Here is a 6,655-nt window from a genome sequence, read left to right as displayed (position 1 = left end):
CGTCCGCCAGCTTCCGTCTGCTTGTCTTGGTTCCTTTCATTTTGTCGTTCTCCTTCGATCGTCCTGTCGCGCCCGAGAGAGCCCGTGACAACCGAGGCATCGAAAAGCGCGTAGACGATATTCGCGCCATCCGTCCTCGGGTCGCCATGTCGCGTTCCTGTCTTGAAGGCCGGCCGGCCGTCGCGTCGACGTCAACGACGACGTCGACAGGCTGGCGAGCGAGCGACTAGAATTGGTGACGCCAGATGCCAAGCGAGTAATTTGTTAAGCTGTGTCTTTTGCCTGATGGCAAGCAAGAGCGCACTTGTCTTCCCTCGAAGAGTTCTCCTCCCATCCGGCGTTACTGCCGCCGCTTCCACCGCCGCGCTCTCCGAGGACTTAAATCCTTTGCGCCCGTCGCTTTACAGCGGGTCGTAAAAGATGATTGAGACTTTCCACAGCGCTTGTTCCCGTTTTTCTTCCTCCGCAGGCTGCTTGATGCCTGCCGCTACGTAGAATGCTTCCTTGTGGGCTGTTCGCTCGCTTGCGACTTTCGGAGTGGACTCTCGGACACTTTCGGGCCGGGCCGGCGCGTTTAGCCGGCCGCTCCGAGCGGATGTCCAGAGCACCGGACGGGGAGCACCGGATCTCTGGAGCTTGTTATGAGCAATCGATCGTCAGTCGTGACGAAAACTGCTGCTGACCGTCCGCCAGCGTACGGGAGTTGGATGGTTTCCCGAAGTCTGACTTGCGGCATCTCGCTGTTCTTCTCATTATTGGAGAACCCTCGACACGTCGGGAGTTCGCTCGTCACGAGCAGGGAGACGATGGTACGCCAGTCTGGAGGTCTGAGCCCGGCTCTGTACGCCGATGGGCAACATCGTATCCCCATGACTGAAGCCCGCCTGTCGACCAACACCGTAACGAAAGGAGTGAGCGCGGAGGTAGAGCCAGGGCAGCATCAAAGAACAGCATGTCGACGGGGGGACCGAGGAAAAGTTGCTAAATCGAGCGCCCGTTGGTCTCTCCATCAGCTCTGTGAGAGATAGAGAAACGGAGCGTAGGCGCGCTCGCGTACGGGGACCCCCGTCAAGGAGGTCGGCATCGCCACCGCCTCATTTTTTCCAACAGGAAGCATTAGGCCGTTATTTTCAGCCAGGACTGCCCGAGTCGCTGGGAATCGTTAAGGGGCCCGTCCGTTGCTCTTCCCGAGTTCCCACTCGACCTCGGAGCACTTAGCAGGGGCGGAATGAGCGACGGGCAGAGACAGTGGAATGAAGATGACCACGCACCGAGGCCGAATCAATTTTTCTTGGTCAACTCTCTCGCTGTTGGGTCATTTGATACATCACAAGTCCTGCTATCGTCCCACATATTATGTTGATCTCATTTCGTATATTGGAACGAGCTCCGCCTCGCCTAAGGTTGTTCCCCGTTTTCGGAACGAATGAGCCTCCGGGCACCACACGAATTCCTGAAAAGCCTGCCCGGAAAGCTCAAAGAGACATGCGTGCGAGTTATGCGGAGGCGCGCCTTCCATTTCATGCCTTGCTGCGGGACACCCCCATTCGACCATCAACTTGGTCCGTCCGTGTACACCTACGGTGCTTGTCACCCATATCCTCCCGCTGGAACACGCAGCTTGCTCGCTTTCCACGACGAATCGAATAGCTCACGACAGATGCGGAATAAGGAACGCCCGCAATTTGCATTCGCTGCCTATGCTGCGAAAACGGCAACAATCCTCTACCGCTCTACACCGTGCAGCATGGACGATACACAAACGTATTCTTTATGCAAGTATCCACTGTTCGCCGATTCGTAACTCGCCGTTCAAATTCTCTGCTGTGTATTACACTCCTCGGCAAATAGTCGATCGTAAACATCGAAACAACGATTCGACCGTTTGACGAACGCGGGGATTCTCGCGGCGCTACGAGCCAGATCATTTCCTCAGACATCACAAGCTTCCGTTCCTGCTTATCTGAAACGATCCCGGCTGGATACATCACGTCTTCTGTCATGCAAATACCGACCGATCGGGAGGCGTACTCCCTGGACAAGTTCAGGGGAACAGATGAATCGGACCTCATCATTGCTAACGGCGGAGTCCGAAGCAAGCCTTTAGGTATCCACCTCGCGCGTCACTGCTCTCGGTGGGCGAAAGGCGGCGTTGAATTGCTCCGACTCACGCAGGTAGCTGATGCACTAGCGCACCTTGGATACCCCGAGAGACTGCCTGGGATCGCGGGGTGTCGACAGAGCAGCTCCACCTGCGGCGGACGCCTTTCAGATTTTGAATGAGAGCGATGCTGTCGGAGGGGACCGATATCAATGGTTTCCGCGTGTACCGTGGACGCGACGCGCTGATGGACCGAGAAGAAAGAAACGTTCTCGGGCTCCGAGCGCTCTCTGAAAATGTGCTTGGTGACCGACCGTTTCAGTTTTTTCGTTCCGCGGAAATTCCTCGACTCGGAGGATATTCCATGGACCGGGCATTAGCTCGAGTGGGTCGAGACAATCGGCTGAGTTGACACATAGATTAGTTTTTTTTTGTTCAAACTGAAACCGACTTGGCCGTCAGCGGATTTGGATGATTCAGGCTCTTGGCTTCATACCTTTCGAGCGTGAGCGAGTGCTGACTCGATACATAACAGAGATCGTATCAAACACAGTCCATAAATCAAACAGAGGTGGAAGCGAGCGGTCGGCTTCGCCATATCTCGTGGTCTCCGGCGGAAGATTCATCGTCGGAATATCAATCGCCGGAGTCGTTCACGCTCGGAATCGAGGGCGCGGTCGATTCTCAGTGTTCGATCAGATACGCCGGGACGGTATTCGGAGTGTCGGATCGAGCAGTCCCGTCCACCGAAGCTTCTCTCGAATGCGCGCTATGATTTACGCCAGCAGAATAATAGTTGAGAGCACAGTGTCTTCCGGCTGACGATTTATTCCCCGGGGAATCAGGCACGGTAGCAGAGTTGTTGTCCTCTCTCGGATCAACATCTGAGAGGGAAAACATTTCTCCCTCTCGCGCTGAGCTTCCGTCGATCCAGATTCAGGCTGGGGTCAAAAGGTCCATTCATTGTCCACTCTCCGAGAGTCAGTTGTTTTGATTCCGTCCGAGCCTGGTTCGTTTGACTCGCCAGCGAACCCGACCGCGCGACACAGCCGTGGGATCGGAAATGTCTCGTCTCCTATTATTTTTATCCGAGAGCTTCTCATTACGGACAGCTCGTTCTCATGAGGGCATATCCGAAGTCCGGAGTCCCAATACCGAAAGGCTCATTCGCAGTGGCGCTTGTAAAGGTCCCCACTTCTTCGAGGACCTCGAGGCCCGAGCTTTCCGCGGAGTCGCACGATAGTGGCGAGGGCGATCCTTTGACGGGTCAGCGAAAGTGTCCCACATTTTTGGTGCCGTAACAATGTAAAGTTTGACAAGTCAACCAGCACGCTACACAATGGTGGTTGATCGTTTCAGTGGCTTCCGCTCGCTGTCAATCGACATCCGATACCCAGCGTCTATTGTTCAGATTTCTCACTGATATTGATTACATCCGAAAAATAAACATCGGTTCGACAAATTCGCGTCGCTCTTTCGCGGGACCGTGTTTATCATGACATCTCCGATGACTACCCGCTTGTGCACCGCTTACTCTCATTCGCCCCTCTTTCGGCGCTCATTTTCGCACGCCGAGCCATTCTCATACTCCCACGGCCGCAAATGTTTCTCATATTAGCATTTGAATTGCGAGTCGCCCCTGATCACAAGAGCTCGGATCATAGAATACGAATAGTCGTTTTACCGCGACGATGTCAATGATTCTCTGCTAGGATACGGCGTCTAAAATCAGAGTCAGTAGTCAAATGACTCGATGAATGAGCTGGCGCAGTCATCCGCCCCATCGATTCGACGATAGTTCAACGAGAATCGTGAGAACATCAGCTATTCGGCAGGATCAATTCAGATTGTCGCTCTCGGACCGTGTTCCCGCTCACAGAACGATTCCAGAGATCCGAGGACGACGACGTTCTGATCCGAACTCATGACTCGAGTGCTTATCTGTCCGTCCGACACTCACCGAGCGGAGCACAGGTGAGAAACCATGTGACAGGAACATCCGACTCTGTCGTCCGATCCTAAGCATCTTTCTGCTGACTCGAAATCGGCCGCTCGCAGGCCCGACGTCCCTCATCCTAACGCTGTCCAAAGCCTGACAATTACGGTCGGCTGGCTTCGGTCAGTTTGTCTGACTGACTGACTGATGTCCACTCGCCCTCTTGGACGCTTGCCTTCCTGTCGGCCTTTTCGTTTGTTTGTTTGTTCGTTCATTCACTCATTCGTTCGTTCGTCGGTCCGTTGTTCGCTCGTCGGCTCGTCGACGTCGTATATACCGACGAGCGCCGAGTCAGGATCGGCAACAGACTCCTGAAAGGCGCAACACGCATAGTGGGCAGGATGCCAACTCAGGACGTTGCCGCCTTATTCCAAGCGAGAAAGCAAACAGCCCGATTACAATAAGAGAGTGAGTGGGAAGAACGGGAGGGCGCGTGAGTGAATAAGTGTGTGTCTATGCGAGAGCAACGGTGCCGGCAGCCGCGACGACTGTGGCGGCCAAGAAAAAAAAAGACTCTCGTTTCTCGGCTCAATCCGAGAGAAACGGCAACACCAGCAACACTTCTTAAATCTGCGCTTGTTGACTCAACTTTTATTCCGGTGTTGATTGTGGCGGCTTGTCCACGCCTTAAACGACGCGGACCGCAAACATTAGCGGGACCGACATCGGCTCCCGTGACGCCGGCGAAAGTGTCAGTCGCCGCGGGCTCACATCGATCACAGCGACAGAGGGTGAACTGATGATTTGAAGCTACCGCCGATCGGAGCAGTTACCGAACGAGAAGTTCGCGGCTCCCGTCGCAAACGGCTAATCACCGCCAATGACGAGAATAATAATTTCTATTGCACCAACAATGACTGAGCCAATGAACATCATCTGTATGGTAATGAAGCTCACGTATCGCGGAGCCATCAGCTGGGCGCGCTAACTTCTGCCTGCATCACGGATGGTTGAGATAATAATTTTTCTGTTCTCCGAGACGACTTTCTCCGGCTCACGGGGTACATCCCCCGGAGATCCATCGCCCTCGAAGAGCTCAGGCCGGGGGTTCGATTTTTCAAAGATCCGCACTCGCGAGATTTTCCCGTCCGATACCAGGACGAGAGACGGCAAGTACCAGGCGCTCCAAGGAGAACAAACTTCAAAATATCTGACTGACGGCCTTCGCTAGGTGCTGTCATACACAAAGCTGAAGCGTGTCTGGCACTAACGAGACGCGAAGTCGATATCTCTCTGAATAATTCAGATATCTGGAGAGCTTCGAGACGTGATTTGACAGCATGTGCGAAGCGGCTGTTTGCTGACGCCGCGCTCAAGTTCGAATCGCGCCCCCGAAGAGCCACTGCGGCAATCGACTGGATAACTATTGAGATGAACCTTTCGAATACATCCGGCTAACTACTACAACGTCAAGGGTCTCTTCGTTTTCAAGGTTTCGATCGAGAAAGAGTCCGCTCAAGCTCTCGCCAGGCTAACTCACTCACTTGTGCGGCAGCCGCCAGCAGAGAAACCAGAAATCGTGCTTCACGAAGCGCTTCCGGAGCAGATTCCGCTGCGCGAAACTCTCGTCGGCGCTCGATGATCTTCGGTTTTTCGTCGAGACTTGAATAGCGTTCGGAAAACACTTGTTCCTACCTAAGCCACGGTAGGGGATTCGAAAACGAGATCGGGAAGCCGGCGAAAATCGGCTTTCCGGTAATGACTTATTGTGTATGAGAACAAGATTGACGTTCGCTCAAGGATCATCCGTTAGAATCCGACTGACTGTCTGACGAGCTAACGCGCACTGGGAGACGATGCTGTAAACAGAGTTGATGTATGGGCACTCACACGGGACGATGTCGCGCAGATGCCTGTTCAGAGTTGTGTTGAGACGAGCGCGAAGTTGATGTCACTCGACTAGAATGGATGTTGCACATTGCCTGACGGCTTACTTACTCGCTTGCCTGCATGGCTAGCTGGCTGGGTGGCTAGCTATCCCACTCCTGAGGTGAGCCCAGAGGGAAATGGAACGTGGAGCGAGGGGATCGAGGCGAGGGTAGTGCCGTCAGCGAAGCTCTCCGAATACTTCTCGCGCCGCTTCTAGGCCAATGGTGCTTTCCGCCTCTGACCCAAGAGACTAGCGAGCCGAAGTGTATTTAACGGAAGATTATCCGTGTAGCCGTTCCTCACGTCTTCTGAGTTGTTGAGCTTGAGGCTCTTCCCCAAAACTATTCCGGGTCTTCACGGTGTCTCTGATATTGATGGATTGCCGTATTCCGCTCGAGCGCATTATGCGCCTGGGCGGTAGGAGTTCACTGGAGGATACGAGACTTCGAAGCTTCAGGAGATTCTCGGCAATCATTGAAACCGCGATGCGTGGTCAGAGCCGAGACAAGTCCTTCCCTGGATGTAACGTTCCGGTCGGATCGACTCGGTTTGAGTCTCATCCATTTTTCTCCGAATTACTCAGGATGCACTACTGACGAGATTTCCCTGTCATGTGGAATGGACGGTGTTGGGCCTGAACTTACAGGTCCGAATCCCGAAGTCGAAAATAGGTATTTATTCCTAGCGAC

The sequence above is a fragment of the Galendromus occidentalis genome, unplaced genomic scaffold (genome assembly GCF_000255335.2).
Source record: "Galendromus occidentalis unplaced genomic scaffold, Mocc_1.1 scf7180000076600, whole genome shotgun sequence".
Classification (NCBI taxonomy): Eukaryota; Metazoa; Arthropoda; class Arachnida; order Mesostigmata; family Phytoseiidae; genus Galendromus; species Galendromus occidentalis.
Note: the sequence above shows the minus strand (reverse complement) of the source record.